Source organism: Urocitellus parryii, chromosome 10 (assembly GCF_045843805.1).
Source record: "Urocitellus parryii isolate mUroPar1 chromosome 10, mUroPar1.hap1, whole genome shotgun sequence".
In the NCBI taxonomy this organism is placed as follows: Eukaryota; Metazoa; Chordata; class Mammalia; order Rodentia; family Sciuridae; genus Urocitellus; species Urocitellus parryii.
In genome coordinates, this window is record NC_135540.1 from 33,208,827 (window position 1) to 33,232,412 (window position 23,586).

The window sequence follows — 23,586 nt, forward strand, 5'->3', positions numbered from 1 at the left end:
TGCATCCCTGGGACAAATCCACTTGATCATGTCCTATACTTTTTTGATTCACTGTTGAATATAGTTTGCTCAGAAATTATTGATGATTTTGCAACTAGATTCATCAAGAATATTGATTTGTATTTTTCCCCTCATCTAGCTTTATGATCAAGGAAATACTGGTTTTGCAGAAGAGTTGAAGGATTTGAACCCTTCAATTTTTTGGAATAGTTTGGTAAGAATTGGTGATGATAGTTTTTCTTAAAAGTTGAATGAAATTCAGCAGTGAAACCATCTGGCCTTGGACTTTTCTTTGTTGGGAGAAATTTTATTGCTATTTTAATCTTGTAACTTATTATTAGTTTGTTCAGGATATCTATATTTTCATGTTTTAGTTTTGCTAGCTTTTATGTGTTCGGAATTTTTTCCCATTACTTCCAGATTTTATAATTTGTTGGTATATAGTTTTCTTAATAGTCTCTAATGATTCTTTGTCCTTCTGTGGTATAAATTGTAACAGCTAATTTGTTTAGTTTTGTGGTACTGGAGATTAAGCCCAGGGGCAGTCTTCCACTGAGACATATTCATAACCCTTTTTATTTTAATTTTTTTTTGAGACAGGTCTGGTTAAGTTACCCAGGTTGCCTTTGACTTTGTGATCCTTTTACCTCAGCCTCTTGAGTGGTTGGTATTATAGGCATTATTTGGCTAACATCTTATTTTTGTTTATGTCTGATGGTAATTATTTTGGTCTTTCTCATTTTCTCTTTAGGTTAGCAAGACTGTTTGCCAATTTATAAAAATCTTTTTAAAAAACCAACTTTTTGCTTTGTTGATTTTTGTATTTTTTCTTTGAATTTAATTTTGTTTATTTCTGCTTTGTTTTTTGTTGTTTGTTTGTTTTTGTTTTTGGTTGAGGGGGAAATTCCCTCCAAGGCATAGCTGCTAAAATCAGGGAAGGTATGTGCATAGGGGGGGTGTGCAACTTGGACTCCTGCCTGCTCTGTGACCATCTGCATGTACTCAAGGTAACACTTCAATCTATGCTCAGGTCATTGAGGGTTATGGGAGTTTCCTTTGAGGTCATCTGCAGCTGCAATTAGGACTGTTGGAGGTGTCTAAACTTTTCCCTATAAGGAGAAATCCATCTTAATTTTGATTAGTTCTTAGCTGATCTGGATGGAGGGGACAGGGTGCCTCACTCTCTTCTCTATGGCTCTGTCCTGGGTTTTCATGTTCCACAGGGTCTTGTCACTTCCCTACACCTCTCCAGGGTTCTTCCTCAGTCACTACAATGTGAATGTAGTTGTTTACTCTTTGTTGTGGGTTGTTTTTATGGTAGGATGAGCAACTGACATTTCTGTTCAGCCAATCTTACTGATACCACCTATTTTTTAAAAGCAGATACTATCTTACTATTGAGTTACAGGACTTACATAGTCTATATACAAGTAATTTATTGCGAGTATGTTTTGCAAATATTGTCTCCCAGTCTGAGACTTTTCCATTCATTTTCTTAATGGTATTATATTATGCAGCAAATGATTTTAGAATTTTTAAACACTAATTTGTTGATTATTTTCTCAAATATCTTTTTGTGTACTCTTTAAAATGCCATTGCCAACTAAAAAGTTACTAAGATTTTTCTCCTAAGATTACTTTAGAAATTTTAATCATTTTAGTTCCTGTATTTTAGGCTTATTCACTTTTAGGTAGTTTTTTTTTAATGTTAACATTAAAATGTTAGCATCAATTTTTAAAGATATTCAATTTTCCTAGTCTAGTTTGTTGAAAAAAATGATAATTTCTCTGTTGATTCCTTTGGTACCTTTGTTGAAATCAATTGACCAAATACATATAGACCAATTCTGGGCTCTATTAGGTTGCATTGAATTATATCTCTATCTTTATGCCAATATCACAGTTTCTTGATTAATATAATTTTATAATATATCTTGACATAAGATAGCATAAGTCCTCCAACTTTTGTTCCTTTTTTTTTAAATTGGCTTTTCTAGGTCTTATGCATTTGCTTATAAGTTTAAATCAAATGGTTAATTTCTGTCCAAAACCTACTAGAAATATTTTGAGATTGCTATAAATTTATTCGTTTTTACACCAACACATAACATTTTTTTTCTTTTTTAAAAAAAGAAGATGACAAAGACCCAGTTTACCAGCTTTTTTACACCTAAGCTTAACATTACATATTTAAACAATTGTCAAACCTTATACTAAGTTGCCAGCACCTCTAGAAAACACCTTTAAACTTATATTAAACCAGAAATGTATTACCATTAATGCATTAATCTTTCATTACTAAACACTGAAAAAAATCCAAATTATTTCTATAGGAAACTCATCCTGGCAATGTTAGCTCACAGCAGGCTGTATTTGGCTCACATTTCAAACAGAATGGAAAGCAGATCCATGCTGGTGTTAGGATACAGTCTTGTCCTACCACTAACTCAAAGTCAAGGCTCACCTTGGATTATGTTTAATAAAAAAGCAAAGTACATACAAAGATTATAACAATTTTAAAGACCAAAAAAAAAAAGGTCCTATTGTGTGGTCCCAATTTGTCTGTGACAAAATAGGTGGTCCCATGAGCAGTTTATAAATACTTTAGATTAGGTACAATTATACCGAAAGTCGAGTTCCTTTGAAATCTTAAAAACAAAACAAAACAAAACAAAACAAAAAAAACAAAAATGATGTTTCTATTAATTCTGTTAACATTTCTGTTAAACTATATTTCTGTTAAATTAAGTAAGGCCACTGTGACTTAGTGACCCAAATACAGTGACCCCTGTATCAAATGAAGAAAATCCACCTCCAAATGATGAAAACTCACTGAAAGCAGAGAAAAACAAGCCCATATTTTGGTTTCTGATTCCCAAAAAAGTCTTCAAATGGGTCTTCAAAGAAGTTGAATGAAAATGGGTCCCTTCCACCAAAAAAAAACCCCTGAAGACATCATCAGGGTTTGGGAAAGTGAAGCCAAACTCAAAGGGACTTGCACCTCCACCTCTACCATTTAAGCCTTCTTTGTCATATAAATCCCCCATTTTTAGCATCTGATAACACCTCCTATGCCTCAGCTAAGTGTTTAAATTTTCTCTCTGCTTCTTATTTATTCTCAGGATTTTTATCTGGATGCTACTTTAGTGCCAGTTTTCAATAGTCCTTTGTGATATCCTCAGGTGTGGCATGTCTTTGCACACCTAAAGCTTCATAGTAATCACCATGTTTTGACAGATTGTTGGAACAAGTCTGAGAATGCTGCTGCAGGACCAGGGAGGGCTGGGTGCTCTCAGTCCAGCACTGCTGTTCCCGTGGTGGTGGCAGTGACTCCTCGTGCTTTCTTTTTTGAGATAGCTATGAATTTATACATCAATTTTGAAAGAATGAAATCTTTCCAGTAATTGTCTTGACCTATGAAAATGTTGTATTTTTGATACTTCATCGACTCAAGTTTCTTTTAACAATGTTTTAGTGTACAGATCATATATGTATTCGGTCAAATTTATCTATAGTATTTTAAATGGTATAGTTAAAAACATTTAAGTTCTAAATGCATATTGACAATTTATAAAAACACAATTGACTTTTGTTTATGGACTTTGCAACCTCACTGAACTCTGTACTTAGCTCGAGGAGATTTTTTTTTTCTTTTTTTGAAGATTTCTTGAGATTTTTCAACATATACACTCCTGTCATTGGTGAATAAAGACGATTTTATATATCCCCCCAATCTGTGTGTTTTTTACTTTCTTATTTTTGAATGCACTGACTGGGATTTCCAAACTGATGTTGAAATAGATTGACTAGGATAATTTTGTGAATATTTTATTGTTTGATTGTAGAATTTTATTTTATTTTTTTTTTACAATTTTTCCTTGTATGTTCACTTGACTCATTTCCCGGAAACACCAGAGTGGCCTTTAGATTATAACTGGTTTCATTCCATTACTGAGAGAAATCCCTTGTGAATATATGACCCCATTCTCATACATTAAGAGATTTCTGCCTACTTGTGGTTGGGACCATGAATTTTTCCTGACATGATACGATCTCTGGAATTGCTTCACCAGTCTTGGACCTCACATGTGTGTGCTAAAAATATACTCATCTGAAGACTTTTAAGAAATCCATTATGTATTTTCAGAGTTCTCTTTCTCTCTGTAGCATACTCCTGCATGTTTTGGATTCCCCATATTCTCAATTCTGCTTTCTCAGTTTAGGAAATCTTTCAGGATTTTCTCTTTATCTGGCATTCCTCGCCAAGGACTAGAAACTGCAGTCTGAAGGCTAGGGGTAATTTTAAGACTCTTCTCCCTTGTTCGCCTTTTTCAGGAATCACTCTCTCGTAATGACTTGTCTAACGTCTAAAAATTCTTATTTTACATACATTTTTTTTTCATTGCTAGTTGTTTATTATGAAGGTTTAAAAAACTGGTTTCTATTATCACATCATGGCCAGAAGCATGGGCCTTAGGTATATTTTTAATTCATAAAATTTATGAAATATATTAGAACTTATTCAGACTTATTCAGACAAAGAAACCCATGCCTTAAGTAGCTGCAGTAAGAACTCATCTAAGTGGGACATTCAAGGTAGATAATAGCATCCAGAAGTTTAAACAATGTGATGAAACATACCCTCTTTCCATCTCATGTTTGCTACTTTCCTGTATCTGATCATCTTCTTTTTTCAGAACATCTCTCACTGGTGTGAAAAAAATGACACAGCACCTTTATGCTTATACAAAATTTAGAATATCTCAGAAGAAGGTTGAACATCTTTCTGGAAACCTCTACCCTTTGTCAGACTATCATTTGTCCAGCATATCCATGCTGTATACTCTATTTCCCTATTGGTAACTTAATAGCTGTCTCAGTTATTAGATGGCTTGTGGTATTGCAGTGTTGAGATTACCCCTATTTTACTTACCAATAGTCCCAGTAATGATACCAGCAATTGAAATATTCTAGGGAAACCATGAAGTACTTCATGTAATAAAAGGAAGTAATGAGAAGTTGAAAGTTCTCTACTGAGTAAGGATAGGCAAAAAGTTTTTTTGTTGAGAATTCTGATTGGTTCCAATTTAACTTTCATGTGCAGCTCTGAAGTGATCATTCTGAATTATAGAGCATTCCCTGTTTTGCTGTGTTGATTCTGGGTCTCCTGGCCAAGGAGAGTGTAAAAGTGAGCCATACCAGTGACTTGGATTGAACACTCCTATTTGGAGTGGGAAAGACTGATTCCACAAAGCAAGGTATGTTGGGGAAATAAAAAATGCATGTTCATGATATTTAACTGATGATGTTGTCTAGGGCTTACATTATCTTTTGCTGCACAGCAAATTGCAGCAAAACTTAGGATCCTGAAACAATGAATGTTTATTATCTCACAGTTTCTGTAAGTCATAAGTGGGTTTGCTTTCTGCAGTTTCAATAACCTACAAGTCCACCTTGGTACAAAGAAATTACATGGAAAGTTCCAGAAATTCATAGGTTTTAAATTGTGTGCCATTCTGAAATCTTGGATCTTCCCACTCCATTCCAGCTAGAACACAAATCATTCCTTTGTCCAGTCTTTGCTTGCTGTATATTATCACTGTCTTTTTTTTTTAGACTGCTTGCTCTGGCATTGCAGTATTTGTGTTTAGATAAGCTTATTTTACTTAATAGTTGAAAATTCTCTACTTAAGAAGAGTAGAAAAAAATCATATGATGAGGTTGTTAAAATCTATGTAAGAATGAATCTTCTCTCCATGAAATTGTGAAGAAGCAGAAATAAGTTTTTGCAAGTTTTTCTATTAATTCAGACTGCAAAAGTTATGTCCACAGTGCATGATAAGTCTTCAGTTAAGATGGAAAAGACATTAAATTTGTAGGTAGAAGACAGAAACAGAAAGTATGTTCTGATTGAAGGCAATGTGTTGCACCAGAAAGCACTGAATCATAGGCTCTGGCAGTAGCCATGGTTTTAGGTATCCACTGGGAGCCTTGGTATATATACCACACAGATAAGGGGGGCTACTCTACTGGCCAGGGCTGCGGCCATCTGAAAGCTTGACTGGAGACAGGCAAGGTGAGGATCAGCTTTCAAGCTCACTCACTTGGTGTTGTCAGACTTCAGGTCTTTGCCAGCTTTTGGCTGGAAACCTCAGTTCCTTACTATGTGGGCCTGTCCATCAACTTCCTGAATGTCCTCACAATGAGGCAGGTGAATTTTCCAAGATCAAATGATCTAAAAAAGAGATTTTTAAAATTTGCACCTTAAGTGTAAGATAATACTTTTTAATAACCTAATATCAGAAATAGTATCACATAACTTCCATGAGGTTCCATTCATTAGCTGCGAGCTGCAGGGTCTAGCCTACACTCAATAGGAGAAATATTACAAACTTAGGTATGTATTTTAAAACCACAACAGGACTTGTATAAACAGAGCTTTATAATCACAATGACTTGGATTTTTTTTTTCAGTTTTTGTCTTCACATAACAATTCACCTAATTTGTAGTTTAAAATCTGAGGCTTAATTATCTTACTTTGTCAAAAGGAAAATCATATTGAAATGCAGAAATATCTTAAATGCAGTTTTGTAATGGTGATAATAATTAGTTGACTTTCTGGAATGCTTTGAAAATGGAAGAAGTCTATAGAGATATTCTTATATATCATATTTCAAACATTTTGAAAGATTTTGTACAAATTAAAGAACCTTATATATTGGAAAAATAAATGGAGCCTTTTGCCTTCAGAGACAATATAAGCTCATCTTTGTAAGTTTCAATTGAGATTACTGCCAAGTTCACTACAGTGTGGAGGAGATGAATTATGCATGTGGTACTTTGTATTCCTTTTAAAATTGTGGTCTGTTGATACCTACTTTGAAACATTTTATGAATAATTTTCTACCTTGCATAGACATTTCTTAAAATGTCATGTGGTGGTATCTTTAGGAAGGTAATAGCATGACAGTTAATTTAAGTCAACACATTACTTTATTGGTTTCAAGTTCCAGATAGTGAGAAATGTACCTTGATTGTAACCTGCTATCTGTTCAAACCTATGGTTTGAATCTGGAACACACCCCCAAAAGCTCATGTGGTGAAAGCATGATTCCTGCCGGATGCAGAAAGTTTCAGAGGTGGGGCTTTTGGGCAATAATTAGGGCTATAACCTATTAGTGGATTAATGCAGTAAATGGATTAACCCATTGGAGAACTGAACGAATGGGTGGTAACTGTAGGCTGGTGGGGCATGGCTGGAGGAAGTAGGTCACTGGGGCATGGTCTTGGGGACTATATCTGTCTCTGGCACCTCCCTCTCTCTCTGGTCATCTGCTCTCTGACTTCCATGAGCTGAATAGCTTTCTTCCACCATGCCCTTTCTCCTAGACATTTTATCTCACTTCAGGCCTACAGCAGTGGTGCCACTGAGACCTCTGAAGCTGTTAGCCAAAATTATTTTTTCCTTCTCTAAGTTGTTCTTGTCAGGTATTTTGGTCACAGTGATGAAAAACAGGCTGACACAGTATGTTTACTGTAGGAAAGAAGCAGAAATTCTCTGTAATTTTAATTTTCCTTCATTTCAATATGGAAATTCAATGAAAAAATATTTATATGAATAATACTCTGAACATATCTTCAGGTATAAACTTGAAAAAATTTTTTGAAAGATTATCTTTTTGTCAAAGGTGTTCGTGGGAAACCAATTCAAATAGTACCAAAATTGAATGTTTTGTACTACAAGCTTCTCCTGCCTCCAATCCTTTGCCCCTAGTGCCTCTGTTTTATTACCTGGAAAAAAACCCTCAAAGATTTCTATGTATTTTAGGAGGATGGCCTGTGTATCTAGAAGGATATGAATGCACGTTTCTGTGTGTGTTTTCACTGATGTGTGCAATGCTTTTCTTTAATTACAGCAGTGATTTTCTAACTTAACATGTCTCACAATCACCTAGAAGGCTTGTTAAAACACAGATACTACATATTACTCTCAGGGTTTCTGATTCAGGAAGTTAGGGTTGAGAAATGAATATTTGCCTTACTAACAAGTTCCTAGATGATGCTGATGATGCTTGTCTGGGGTTCACACTTTTAGAATCACTGAATCTTATATAGGCAATAACTGCTTTTTCTTCTAATTTACTGAAGTCTAGTTCATGCCCATTCATTTGAAATTGCACCACTGCTTTTCAGAGACTTGAGCTCTATGGATAGTTTATAATGTAGTTAATGTATCCCTCCCTATTGATACATGCTTAGGTTGTTTCTAATACTTGAAGCTTTGATAGAAGAAGGTAATTGGCCAGTATTCAATTTTCTAAAATGGACAATTTACTTAATATGTAGTTCACAAATCAATTCATGTTCAGTGAATTCAAAGAATGTAAAATATGTTGTTGAATGTCTAATTTGATGAATTTACCATTTTTTTTTTTAGCTCACTCAGGAATGTTTGATGGCTTTAGTGAAAGTTGGTGTAATGACTTTATGAGAATGTTCAATTTTGGTTACTGGTGGTTCTATGGACGAAATTGCATAATTAGTAACTTAAAAAAATTAGTGGAATATTTGATGGCTTTAATGGAAGTAGTGTAATGACCTTATGAGAATGTTCAATTTTGGTTACTGATGGTTCTATGGAAGGTATTGCATAATTAGTAAGTTAGAAACATTAGCTAAAGTTGATACATTACTGAGGGAATAGGCTAGAGAATCACAAAACTACTTATATGTTAGTGAAATAGCTATCACTACATATTAATAATATTGATATAATAGGATATTCAAATTATCTGAGGTGGGATTGTGGCTCAGTGTTAGAGTGCTTGCCTAGCACTTGTGAGGCACTGGGTTCTATCCCCAGCACAACACACACAAAAAAACTAATAAACAAATTATCTGAAATCCGAAGAAAGGCAGAGAGTGCCAAGGAGAGGTGAAGTAAAAGCAAAGCTCAGGGGTGGTAGATCATGGGAGAGAAGATTTTGGGCACTGCATGTGCTAACAGCACTGTATGTGCTATTAGAGAGAATTCACTAAAAATTTTGACAGTTTGGGAGTCTCAGACCAAACAAGTGTTTGCATTTACTTTCAGATTTGTCTCCACAGCTTGCTAGTAGGTGCATGTGAGAAAAATTAGTAGGATTTGAAAAAGATACCTCAGCATTGAAGTGTGGAGGAGGGGAATGCCAGTGTCTATGGGAGAAGAAGAAACTCCTCCTAGATCCTTCTCTCAAATGGCAAAAAGATTTAAGATAATGGGGAAGAGAAAACAAATGCTGTCACCCCCAAGGAACAGGTGAAGGCATACTACAGCTGCAGAAAGGTAAAATACTCCTTCGCCCTGTGAGATGGGCAGTAAAAATTCTGGTGAAGCATCCTTTTCCAGAGGAAATTGAAGCAAGACCATAACAAACCTAGCTCAGTTCTTCCAGCTGTGTATACTAGCTTAGCAAAAGAGGAAGCATGCAAATTTTCTGGCATAAATACCATTTAACTCAGTCTCTTCTAGTCTACACAGATGTTATTGCATTCAAAGATAAGTAATGTGGTGCACAAGAGTCTAGGATATGTTCTTTCTTTGTAAACGTGCTATGGGCATTTGCAAAACATGAGTATTCGCTGTTGTTGAGAGGTGTGTTGTATGAATGTCAATTAGATGCTATTGATTGATGGTGCTGTCATTTTATCTTCTTGATGATTTTCTGTCTAGATGTTCTATTAAATGTTTAGAAAGAAATATTGAAAAAAAACCCTGAAATATTCAACTGTAATTATAAATCTGCATTTCTTAGTTCTGTCAATCATTTCACGTTTTTCTTCTATGTTTTTAAATTAACAAATAAAAATTTTATGTATTTATGGTATATGACATTGTGTTTTGAAATATTGTGGAATAGCTAAATCTTATATTACTTCACACATATATTTTTGTGGTGAGAAGATTTAAAATCCACCTAAAATATTGCTTTATTTTTTTGTTTTTAGTTTATTTTATCTATTTTCAGATTGAGTAATTTCTATGTTTAATTTTCTAATTCTCTTATTCTTTTTTTCTTTCTCTTCCATTCTTCTGTTGATCCCAATTTCTGAGGATTTATTTAGATTTAAAAAAATTTTTCAATTATAAAATTCCCATTTGGTTTTCCCTTTTTCTTTGTTGAGACTTTATATTTCTTTGCTGAAGTTTTCTCTTTTCTTTTTGTAATGTTTTGAAGCTTTTTTTTTTTTTCTTTCAATCATGGCAGCTTTAAAATCTAACAACCCTGTCATCCAGTCGTTGGCGCTTAGTATTTTTTCATTCAGTTGAGATCATCTTTGTTCTTGGTATGACAAGTGATTTTTATTTGTGTTTTCTTTAAATCTGTTTTACCTCCATGTATGTAATACCACTCTAGCAGGGGAAGATCTTCCTTTTGCTGCCAGATGGAAAGAGAAGTTCAGGCTACTCACAGCAGTGTGCTCTGTTGCACTTGGGATGCGAGGAGGCTTCTCCTGGCAGCTTGGTGGGACCAGGGATTTGAGACTTCCAGTTTCCCCAGTGGTCCCTCCTGACTTCAACGAGGCTTATATCTGCCTGAAAGAGATGAAAGGGAGGGCTTCCTACTTCTTGATCTCAGAAGCAACCTGGTTAGGGTGAACTTGGAGTACCTTGTTAGGTTGAACAAGTCTTTTCACTTGGCCCTTCCTATCATGGTTGAGGTGGGTACTGTCTTTTCTTCTTTTTTAAAAATCTGTTTAATGGAGTAGAGGGGTTAGTTGTTGGCCTTGCTAGGCACCCTCTTCCTCCTTCTTTGGCTAGACAGGCTTTTGTTGGGAATTCTTTTAAATTTTATTTTTACCCATCAGTGTGTGTGTGTGTGTGGGGGTGAACCCAGAGCCAGGGTGTCTTTCTGTATGATTCTGTTGGCATTTCCTGTTTGCCAGTTTCTTTAGCTCCAAGTCTAGGGTATATGAATTCCAATGAAAACACAAGGAACCAACCACGGTGTCATTCCTTAGTCTTATGTTCCATAGACAGTAATCTTCCTACTATCCATTCTCTCTTATGTGTTCTTCACATCCGGTATCAGAGTTTTTAGTTGTATGCAGTGAAAGAAATAGGAAAGCTAAGTCAATTTCATCATCTTGACTGAAGGAGTTTTCTTTTTTTTTTTTTTTAATTTTTCACTTATGTTACTCTACTCATGATTTTCTTACTTTGTAAATTGGCATAATATTTTTATGGAAAGACTTTCAAGTATAAATTACATTCCATTAGGACAAAATTATGTGAAGGAAATTGAACAGAATATGAATTCAAGGAGAATAAGGACAGATGTTAAATTCCTGAATATTATAAGTGTTTGATTATGCATATTAAGATAAAGAATTGGGGTAAAATATATTCTTATGTTTAGAATATGTAGCCACATTTATAAAGGTATTTAGCAGTTTAATTTAAAAAGGCCATATTTTCATTAAACAGGAAATGACATCTTTTAGAACTATAAAAACATCTGATTAACAGCAGTGGTCCATTTAAAATGGGAAAGGGATTATAGAAATTTTAAAAAGTATTTAGGGAATACATTAAGAAAAATTTGAGTCCAATGCTCCAGGTTATGTACCTCAGTTGAAATTGCTTGATTCTCTATATGAACAGCTTGAGAGAATGTGAAATCATTTTCCAAAGTGGCTGTATCTATTTATACCCCCTATCATCAGTGCCTGATGGCTCCCAAGGTCCCCTGTTCTTTTATGTAATGAAAATGTTCCTCATGTTCAGTACGGATATTATCAGATTAAAAAGTTTTGCTATTATGGTCAGGGAAAAATATTGACTCATTATCATTTTAATTTGTGTTTTCCTTATTGTTGGTGCAATTGAGTACATTTTGGTTGTTTATTTCCATATTTATATTTTCTTCATTTAAGCTGGCATTAACAATACTTATTTTTTCCCTCAAATTTTCTATTGGATTAATCATAATTTTCATATCGACCTGAAGGCATTCCTTATGGATCTTCACCAGTTGTTTGTCAATTACCATGTTAACTTCTCTTAGCTTGTAGGTTATAAACGAACTCTCATTTTGGTGTTTTTAATGAATAAACACAGTGATTTTGATTTTAATGAAGTACTATGTGTTGATCTATTCCTTAGAATTTGAATTTTTTTACATCTTGCTTGTAAAATTCCTTTCTTACCCCCAGGTCATAGAATATGCTTTTTTTTTTTTTTCCTGTGAAAGATATTGTAGCTTTGATGTTTACATTTAAATTGCTAATACCCCTGGAATTAATTTTTGTGTAAGAATTGATATTGAATTCTGATTTTCCTTTCCCCCTATTGTTTGCCTGAAATTTATTGAACAATTTCCCTTTACCCCACATATTGACAACGCTACCTCTGTACAAGTTGCTTCATTGTATTCATGGAATTGCTTTAGGACTCCGTCTCTTGCTTGCTGCCATGAAATTTTATTCACTGTAGTTTTTTTTTTTTTTTTAATAAAAGCTTGAGCTGTGCATGGGGGTGCACGTCTGCAATCCCAGCTTCCCAGCTACTGGAGATTCTGAGGCAGGAGGATGAAAAGTTTGAGACAAGTTTGGGTAACTTTGTGAGATCCTGTAGCAACAACAACAAAAAAACAAAAGCTGGAGACATTGCTTAGTGGTAGAACATTTGTCTAGCATGTGGGAGGCTCTGGCTTACTCCCCAATACTACAAAACAAAGAAATAAAACAGAACAACTGGACCCCCCAAACTTGATGTAATGAGCACATCTTATAGTTCCTCTGATTATATTCCTCTCAAGGAAATTTAAATAAAGGGCTGGGGATGTGGCTCAGTAGTGGAGCCCTTGCCCAACAAGTGTGAATCCCTGGGTTCAATCCCCAGCACCACCCTGTTTTAGGACCAGGCATTATAGAATAAATAGTACAGAGGAATCGTCATCATGGGATCTGGGTTATATGGAAATCTCCCTGACTCTGCCAGTTCCATGGAGTGAACAGTGTATGTGTAATAGTTTATCCTTATCTTATTTTTAGTTGACCAAGTTGGGGCTGTAGGCATTGTAGGGGCAAAGGGAAAGCTTCCTTTTCACCCTGTGACGGTTTGCTGGAATGAATAGAGAATAGACTAGTAGAAAAAAGAATGTCTATAAATATATTTAATAAACATGCACAGGGGACACTCACAGGAGTGTGACTATTCAGTAGTTCAATGAGATCCAGATGCTCAGAGATTCTTTTTCACAGGGAAGGGAGGGATGGGGAACATGACAGTTTTGAGGGCTGATAACATTTTAGGGGAATGAATGGGCCCAATGTTCAGATAATAGTTAGCAAATGCTTTTCTTTGGAATTTGAATAGGACTAGAAGATGGACAAAAACTGTAACAAAACCTGCCTAGGTGTGGTTACATTCTTTAGTTCCTTTCCTGCAGATGTAAGTTAATGAAAAGTGAGATAAAAGACCAAAAGTAATTATTTTTTTTTTCCTTTGGTGGGTCCTGTTTTTACACAGATAAGGAAATATTAAAGCATCTTCCAGCATCTTTTGCTGTCCAAGTGCATTTAATTTAAGATAATCAGCATTCTAGGGTGTCCCATTTTAAGGTGAAATTTCCCAAACTCCTTAAGTGTCTACAGTATATTAACTGCCTTCAGTGTATTATCTGCTCATAATTTGTTCTCTACTTTGCTACAGTAATAAAGGTATCTATGTATTTCATCGGTCATTTTTGTCTACCTTTCAAATTTGTAGTTTCATTTTGTTTGTTTTGGTACTGGTGTTACTGAAATCTCAGTCCTTGTTCCCAATGCCAATCCAATAATGAGGACAGTTTTGAAAAAAAGGAAAATGAAGATTTATTGCTTTGCTGGCAAAGGAGAAACAGGCAACTTCTGTCCTAAAGACTGTGATTCTGCCCATCAACAGGAATAGTGTGCTTTAAAAGAAATTGTTCTAATTAGTTATACAGGGCAGTAGAATGCATTTTGACACATCATACATAAATGGAGTATAACTTCTCATTCTTCTGATTGTACATGATGTAGAGTTACACTAGTTGTGTAATCATATATGCCCATAGGGTAATAATGTCTGATTCATTCTACTATCCTACCTACCCATATAACCCCTCCTCTCCCTTCACTATCCTCTATCTAATCCAAAGTACCTCTATTCCAGATCCCCCCAACCCCTATTGTGAGTTAGCATCCGCATATCAGAGAAAACATTTGGCCTTTCATTCTTTGTGATTGGCTTATTTCACTTAGCATTATATTCTCCAGCTCTTTCTATTTAATGGCAAATTGCATTCTTCTTTAAGGCTGAGTAATATTCCTTTGTGTATATATACTACATTTTCTTTATTCATTCATTAGTTGACGGGCACCTAGGTTGGTTCCACAGTTTAGCTAATGAAATTGTACTGCTGTAAACAGTGATGTGTCTGTGTCACTGTAGTCTGCTATTTTTAAGTCTTTTGGGAGTGAGAAAACTGGGTCAAATGGTGGTTCCATTCCAAGTTTTCTGAGGAATTTCCATACTGCTTTCCATAGTGGTTGCACCAATTTGCAGTCCCACCAGCAATGTATGAGTGTACCTTTTCCCCCACATTTTTGCCAACATTTATCATTGCTGGTATTCCTGGTAATTGCCATTCTGTCTAGAGTTGAGATGAAATTTCAGTGAAGTCTTGATTTGCAATTCTCAAATTGCTAGAGATATTGAACATTTTTTCATATATTTGTTGGTTGGCTGTATTGCTTCTGTGAAATGTTTGTTCAGTTCCTTAGTCCATTTATTGATTGGGTTATTTATTATTTTTTTTGTGTTAAGTTATTTGAGTTCTTTATATATTCTGAAGATTAATGCTGCATCTGAGCTGCAAGTGCATGTGGTAAAGATTTTCTCCCATTCTGTAGGTTTTCTCTTCACATTATTGTTTCCTTTGCTCTGAAGAAGCTATTTAATTTGATACCATGCTATTTGTTGATTCTTGATTTTACTTTTTGTGCTTTGGGGGTCTTGTTAATGAAATCACCTAAGCTGATATGGTGAAGATTTTGGCCTACTTTTTTTTCTATTAGGCACAGGGTCTCTGTTCTTGTGTCTCATTACTTGATCCACTTTGAGCTCAGTTTTGTGCAAGGTGAGAGGCAGGGGTTTAATTTTCATTTTGCTACACATTTCCAGTTTTCCCAGCACCATTTGTTGAAGAGGCTATTTTTTTCTCCAATGTATGTTCTTAGTGCCTTTGTCTAATATGAGATAACTGTACATATGTGGGTTTGTTTCTGTGTCTTCTATTCTATACCATTGGTCTTGTCTTTTTGGTGCCCATACCATACCATTTTTGTTACTATGGCTTTGTAGTATAATTTAAGGTCTGGTATTATGATACTTCTTGCTTTACTTTTCTTGCTAAGGATTTATTTGGCTATACTATGTCTCTTATTTTTCCAAATGAATTTCATGATTGCTTTTTCTATTTCTATGAAGAAATATGGATTTTAATAGGAATTGCATTAAATCTGTATAACGCTTTTGGTAGTATGGCCATATTGACAATGTTAATTCTGCCTGTCCAGAGCATGGGAGCGCTCTCCATCTTCCAGGTTCTTCTTCAATTTCTTTCTTTAGTGTCTATAGTTTTCATTGTAGAGATCTTTCACCTCTTTTATTAGGCTTATTCCCTAATATTTTATTTTTATTGAGGCTATTGTGAATGGGGTAGTTTTCCTAATTTGTCTTGCAGTGGATTCATCACTGATGTATAGAAATGCATTTGATTAATGGATATTGATTTTATATCCTGCTAGTTTGTTGAATTCATTTATTAGTTCTAGAAGTTTTCTGGTGGAGTTTTTTTCTTAATCTTCTAAATATAGAATCATGTCTTCAGCAAATAGTGATAGTTTGAGTTCTTCTTTTCCTATTTGTATCCCTTTAATTTCTTTTGTGTGACTGATTTCTCTGGCTAGAGTTTCAAGGGCCATATTGAATAGAAGTGGTAAAAGAGGTCATCCCTGTCTTGTTCCAGAGTTTAGGGAGAATGTTTTCAATTTTTTTCCATTTAGAATGATGTTGGCTTTGGGTTTAGCATATATAGCTTTTACAATGTTGAGGTATGTTTCTACTATTCCTAGTTTTTCTATTGTTTTGAACATGAAGAGGTGCTGTATTTTATCAAATTCTTTTTCTGAATCTATTGAGATGATCATATGATTCTTGTTCTTAAGTCTTTTGATGTGATGAACTATGTTTAGTGATTTCCATATGTTAAACCAAGCTTGCATCCCTAGGATGAACCCTACTTGATCATGGTGCACTATCTTTTTAATGTGATTTGCCAAAATTTTATTGAGAATTTTTGCATCTATATTCATTAGGGATATTGGTCTGAAGTTGTTTTTCCTTGATGTGCCTTTGTCTGATTTTGGTATTAAGGAAACAAGTCTCATAGAATGAGTTTGAAAGGGTCACAGTTTGAGATGTATTGGTGTTAGTTCTTCCTTTAAGGTGTTGTAGAACTCAGCTGTGAATCCATCTGGTCCTAGGCTTTTCTTGGTTGGATGGCTGTTGATGGCATCTTCAATTTCTTTGCTTGAAATTGGTCTGTTTAAATTGTCTATGTTACCTTGATTCACTTTGTATACTGCATATGTCTCTAGAAATTTGTCAATGTCTTTTTAAGATTTTCTATTTTATTGGCGTATAAATTTTCAAAATAGTTTCTAATTATCTTCTGTATTTCAGTGTTGTCCATTGTGATATTTCCTATTTCATGACAAATTTTAGTAATTAGTGTTTCCTTTCTCTCTTCATTAGTGTGGCTAAGGGTTTATCAATTTTATTTATTTTTGCAAAGAACCAACTTTTTGTTTTGGCAATTATTTTGAATTGTTTTTATCTTTTGTTTCAATTTCATTGATTTCAGCTCTGATTTTAGTTATTTGCTGTTTTCTACTGCTTTTCATGTTAATTTTTTCTTATTTTTCTAGGGCTTTGAGATGTGATATTAGGTCATTTATTTGTTTATTTTTATTCTTTTATGAATGAGATCAGTGCAATGAACTTTCCTCCTAGCACTACCTTCATAATGTCCCAGAGATTTTGATACATTGTATCGGTGTTCTCATTTACCTTTAAGTGTTTTTAAATTTTATCTCTGATTTTTTTCTGCTACACATTTATTGTTCAATAGTGTATTATTTAGTCTCCAGGTGTTGGTGTAGTTTTTCTATTTTTTATTTTATCATTGATTTCTAATTTCATTCCATTATGATCTTATAGAATGCTTTATGGAATAAGATATGGTCTATTTTGGAGAGGTATCCATATGCTGCTGAGAAGAAAGTGTATTTGCTCATTGGTGGATGAAATAGTCTACATACGTCTGTTAAGTCTAAACTATTGATTGCATTATTTATTTGTATAGTTTCTTTGCTCAGTTTTTGCTTGGAGGATCTATCCAGTAGAGAGAAAGGTATGTTATAGGCACCCAGTATTTTTGTGTTGTGGTCTATTTGGTTCTTGAAATTGAGATGTACATAGATGCTCCATTGTTTGGGGCATAAATATTTTTAATGTTTATGTCTTGTTGTAGTATAATTCACTTACACAGTATGAAATGTCCGTCTTTGTCCTTCATGATTAACTTTGGTTTGAAGTCCACTTTATCTGATATGAAATAGAAACCCCTGTGTTTTTATGACATCTATGTGAGTGATATGTTTTTTTTTTTTCTCATCATTTCACCTTCAGTCTGTGGATGTCTTTGCCTATGATGTGAGTTTATTGGAGACAGCATATTATTGGGTCTTGCCTTTCAATCAAATCTTCCAGCATTTGTTTTTTGATTGATGAGTTTAGGTTGTTAATATTCAAGGTTATTATTGAGATATGAGTTGTATGCCTGGTCATTTTGGTTTATTTCTGGTTTTTAATTTGAATTTGTTTCTCCTTTGATTGTTTATACTTTTGGTGTAGTTCCTCCCTTTGCTGGTTTTCACTTTTGTTTTCATTTCATCTTCATGGAATATTTTGTTCAGAATGTTTTGTAGTATACACTTTCTAGTTGTGAATTCTTTTAACTTCTGTTTGTCATGGAAAATTTTTATTTAATCTTCAAATCTGAAGCTTAATTTTTCTGGGTATAGTATTTTTGGCTGGCATCCATTTTCTTCTTTTTCCAAGACAAGCCTACCTTTAAGGGTCTGGATTGTGAGATCAGTTGAAATCCTGGTTGGTTTCCCTCTAAATGTGACCTGACATTTTTCTCTGGCAGGATTTAAAATTCTATTCTCATTCTGTATGTTAGGCATTTTATAATGTGTTTTGGTGTGGGTGTGTTGTAATTTTGTACATTTGGGGTCCTGTAAGCCTCTTTAAAATTTTTTTTTAAATTTGTTTTAATTAGTTATACATGACAGTAGAATGCATTTGTGCACTTTGATATATCATACATAGACGAGATATAGTTTCTCATTTTTCTGAGTATACATGTTGCAGAATCATATTGGTCATGCAGTCACATATATACATACAGTAGGTTTGGGGCATTTTCTTATATTCATTTTTTGAAAAGATTGTGCCTTCCTTTGTATCTGCACCTTCTTCTATTCTGGTAAGTCTTAAATTTGATCTTTTCATATTGTCCCATACTTCTTGGAAGTTCTGTTCTTGGTTTCTTAACATCTTTTATGCATGTTTTCAAGATTATATATTTTTTCATTGTCTGAGGTTCTGTCTTCCAAGTGGTCTAGTCTGTTGGTGATGGTTTCCACTGAATTTTTAATTTGGTTTATTACTTCCTTCATTTTGAGGATATCTGCTTGATTTCTTTTATGAATCTCCATCTCTTTTACCTCTTGAATTTTATCTCTGATTTCACCCCTTACATCATCCTTTGCCTCATGGATAAGTTTAACTATGTACATTCTAAACTCCTTCTCTGGCACTTCTTCCATTGTGGTGTCACTGGATTTTATTGTTGGTGCATCTTGGTTTATTTGAGGAAATTTGTTTCCTTGTTTCTTCATGCTGTTTGTGAGTCTACCCATCCAGCAGTGTAGATCTGAGGCTGTACAGTTTCTACCCTGTAGACTTACAATGTCTCTAAAGGTTTCCAGTACCATGACTTTAAGAGCAAGGACAAATAACAGCATCAAACAATACCAACAATATATTGCCTTATACCAAGTAGCCCCTACTATAACAGCTACATTTTTGTTGCAATAAACAGAAATGATGTGTACAATTATTGTGTACAATAAAAACAGTAAGTTTGTAATTTCAGGTGGTGGACAAAGAGAGAATAAGAGTGGTGTAGGATATGTTTATAAGGAAGAAGGAGAAAAGATAGAAGTAAAAAATTATAGGAAGAGTGAAATAGGGAAAAATCAAGTTTGTTAGCAGGAGAAAAAGAGAAGAGAATGAAGGGAAAAACACATGTGAGAGAAAAATAAAATATGTAAAATAAAAATTAAAAAAAATTAAAAATGGAAAGAAAATATAAATAAAGTAATGCAAAACAAAACTGAAATATACTATTCAGACATCTGAATCCTCAATAAAGTGATGCATGAAAAATAGTTGTTTTCAAAAATGGTAGACATGTAAGGAAAAAAGAAAAGACAGAAGAAAAAACCTCAATAAAAAAATTGAACAATTGTTTCCAGAGGAGTTCAAAAGTTTCTCAGTTTACCTTCTTAACAGTTAGATGGGCTTGTCATCTGTTTTGCATGGGGCAGATCAAGGCCAGGTGCCAGAACCTGCTGGAGGGTGCTGAGACCTTTGGGTGTGCAACCTGTGGTTGCCAGTGAAACTGTGCACTTGACTTAGCAGGTCTGGTGGCTATTTGGGGTGTGGGGCAATTTAGGGCCCAGCTACACCAAGGACCCAGTTGTTTAGTGCCAAGTAGAGCTGTGAACTGAGGGCTGCCCAAGAAACTGTAAGCAATAGGCCAGGTTGGGTGCTAGGGAGGAATTGGGAGAGTGGGGACTGGGGAGCTGCAAGGCCCCATTGGGTTCCAGACTGAAGCCTGACTTGGCAGGTCTTGTGGAGGAGTCAGGGACCAGATGGTGCTGGGTCCTGAGAGTGCCAGCCCAGTGCAGGCTCCAGGAACCCGGTGGGTGCCACATCAGCTGGCTGGGTGAGCCGAGAGTAAAATGCCCTCAAAATCTCTTCCAACCTTTTGACTCTGACCCTCTGTAGCCAGTCCCATCAGTCCCCAGGAACCTCTGGGCTCACAGAGCTGGGAAAGCCCAACTCTCTCCTATCTCTTACCTATATTCCCTCAGCAAAATGCAACTTATGAATCTGGGTTTCCAGTTTCTTTAGGCTCTGCCATGCTGCAGTTCCAAGATGGCTCCTGAATTGTGGACAGGTAGAGAAGGTTTTTTTTTTTTCTTTCTTTTTTTATATATCTGATTAATGAGTCAAACAGTCTCTTGTTCGTTTAGGGCAGACTATCCCTCCAGAATCAGGAATTTTCATTCTAGACCTCTTGTTATTCTTGCTGTCTGAGTTCTGGATAACTGAGCTAAGAGAAATGCTGTCTCATGCTAATCTGGCTTCTAGAGAACCAACTGTGTGCTTTTAAAGAGGTGATTCAAAGGTCACATTCAAAGTGTTCTCTATTGGAATTGGAATTCACTTGTTAATTTCGGAGATGGTCATTTCTGAGATCTTCTGGTGCCATCCCCAAAGTCTGAATTACTTTGTTCCTTTGGTAGGTGTGTGCTCAAGGGCAGATCACTCTGCCTAGGATGAGGAAGAAAGGTTATCCTTTTTTCCTCTGAGATTAGGGAGGGAGAGACATTGGGGAGGAGCAGGGAGAGAGGAAGAGAAAGAAACATGTCCATTTAAAAAATAAGTTGCATCAGTAAAGCAGCAAGGGCTATATTCAAAACATAAAGTGGGCTGCTGTTACTCTGGGGATTGAATCTGATACCAGTATTGAAAAATCAGGATTGTTCCCCCAGTGTTGATGATAAAACACCCAAGAAATGCTAGACAAGTGTAGAAAGTAAATTTTATTTAAGAAACACAAGACAGATGGGGAGGAAGGGGAAGAAAGACTCCTCCAGAGAGGAGGAGGGGCCCACAAAGCTGATACCTGAGGGAGTGGGGCTGTTAAAGAGGTGGGCAGCAAAAGGCATTTAATGTAGATAATAAATAATTAGGTCCCATTGGGAAAGTAGTGGCTGGTTGATAAGGAAAGGAAATCAAATGCTGACATCTTCAAAGCCCTACTCCCTTATCCTCCAACCTATTGCTAAGGTAACCTGCCCCAGGAATTGTTTCTCCCTGCAGAGAGTTGTAGGAGTGGTTAATTAATAACTCCTGGGCTGCTACATTCCTGCCTGGCTCACTCCACCATTTGACCTACCAATGGTTATGTGTACACAGGATGGGGAGAGGAGAGAAACAACATAAAGTGAGAAGGAGAGCATGAGAACAAGGGAAGGCTAAAATCCCACTTCCTTGGATATCCAGTTCTGGTGCCCCTCCTCTGTGCAGAAGTCTAGCTCTATTCCATCCTTTAAATAAAACAGCAGAGCAGCAGGGCTCTATTCAAAATAAAACTTGCTTTCTATGCTTGACTTGGCGATTTTCTGGTGCCCAATCTTCACATCTGGGGAAACAGAACACCACCCCGATTTATTTTCATCCCTGGTGGTATCAGTGTCTTGCCCCTTCTATAGATTTTTTAAATAGATTTCAGGTTTCCTTTCCTTTTGGTAGCTTGTGTTAGAATGTGTGATCCTTCCCCTCCCCCAAGGTGTCAGCAAATGGTTAATGGGAAAGTGCTGTCTACCCATTTCCTTTTCTTTGATAATCAACTATCTGTCTTTTGCCTAGGTCTCAAATCCAGGGGTGCTCTACCACTGAACTATATCTCCAGCCTGTTTTATTGTTTATTTTTCAAAATTGTGAAACAGGGTTTTCACTAAGTTGCTTAAGGTCTTGCTAAATTGCTGAGATGGGCTTTAAATGGCGATCCTTCTGCCTCAGGTTCCTGGGTCACTGGGATTACAGGCTTGTGACACCAGATAAAAAAACTTTGTGTTTTCAAACAGAGGAACAGAAGGGTTGTGGCTCAGCGGTAGAGCACTTGCCTAGCACATTTGAGGCCCTGGGTTCAATCCTCAGCACCACATAAAAATAAACAAAATAAAACTATTGTGTCCAACTCAAACATTAAAAAACAAAACAAAACACAAAACAGAGGAGCAGAAAACTCTTGAAATTCTCTCTGTACATGGTTATAGAAGTTCTAAACTGAGGGCAATTGGTTTTGATTTTCCAGTCTCTTCTTGAGATCTTTATTGGCAAGTAGCTTCTCTTATTTTCCTTTATTTCACTTTGGTCTATTTTTTAACTCTATAGTAGTCCTTCTTCATTTATTTTGAAGTTGATGTTGAAGTTATTTATTAGTATTAGTGAAGACAGAATTTCTATTTTATTTTCTTGTCCTTGCTCTCAGTTGGTTTCAGAAATAAAATGTCAGTTAAGAAGTTTCTATACACCCAGTCTGAAATCTAAGCTTGATACTTGAAGTCATTGAAATAATTTCTATATCAAAAGATTTGCTTCGGATTCAAATCAATTTGTGGAGACTATTTAATTGTATTGAGAAAAAGAACTTTAATAAATATGATATATCCTGTGGAAAAGCTGAATAAATTGCCTAATATAACCACAAGCACAAGATAAATAAATATTTTCTTCGGACTTCAATTATACAATATGTTTTGGTGGTGGTGAAGAGTCAAGTGGAATATTATAGTTTTGAAATTCACAAATATGTCCCATAATACATACATATTTGGTTCCTGGTTCAGTTCTCAGCACTGCTACACCCTTGAAATCTCTGGAATGATGAGTGTCTTTATATGCAAATTATTGGCTGGAGTCTGGGGGCCCTTTAGGTAGATTTAGGAAGTGGCACTGGTTGCCAGAAAGACTATGGTATAATTAAAGGGTTGGAATTGTAGCCCCACCCTGACCTCTGGGGAGGGGTGAGAAGCTGAAGGTTGAGTTTGATCACCAATGGTCAATGATTTAATCAATCATAACCTATGTAATGGATCCTCCATGAAAATCCTTAAAACCATGGAATCTGGAGAACTTCTGGATTGGTGAACACCAACCTAGAGATGATAGAAGAGTGGTGCTCCTTGAAAGAGCATGGAGGATCCTCAGACCCTTTATAACAATTGTGTATCCTTTATAACAAATTTGTAATAGTAAGTGGCAACTTGGGAATTAACAATTACCATATGAAGTAGAGGCAGTCTTGTGGGACTGGACTCTTGTGGAATCTGCAACTAACTCAGATAGTGCCAGGATTGAATGGAAGTGAATTGTAGGATACTCAGCTGGTGTTGGAGAGCAGAAATGGTATTAGAAAAGACACCATGCATTTGGTGTCAGATTATTGTGAGTAGAAATAGCTCCCTCATACATTTGTTGAAGCATACACTAGGAAAAACGCTAATATAATTGGTTATCTATCTTTCCATTTTTGACAGTATAAGCAGACACTATTAATCTCATATAATATGTCTAATACTGGGTATAT

The 23,586-nt window shown here is 35.5% G+C and overlaps 1 pseudogene; it reads right to left on the reverse strand.

Moving 5' to 3' along the window:
* Positions 1-2,723: 2,723 nt before the first annotated feature.
* LOC113187876 (dnaJ homolog subfamily B member 6 pseudogene) lies at positions 2,724-19,039 on the reverse strand (annotated as a pseudogene).
* Positions 19,040-23,586: the final 4,547 nt, after the last annotated feature.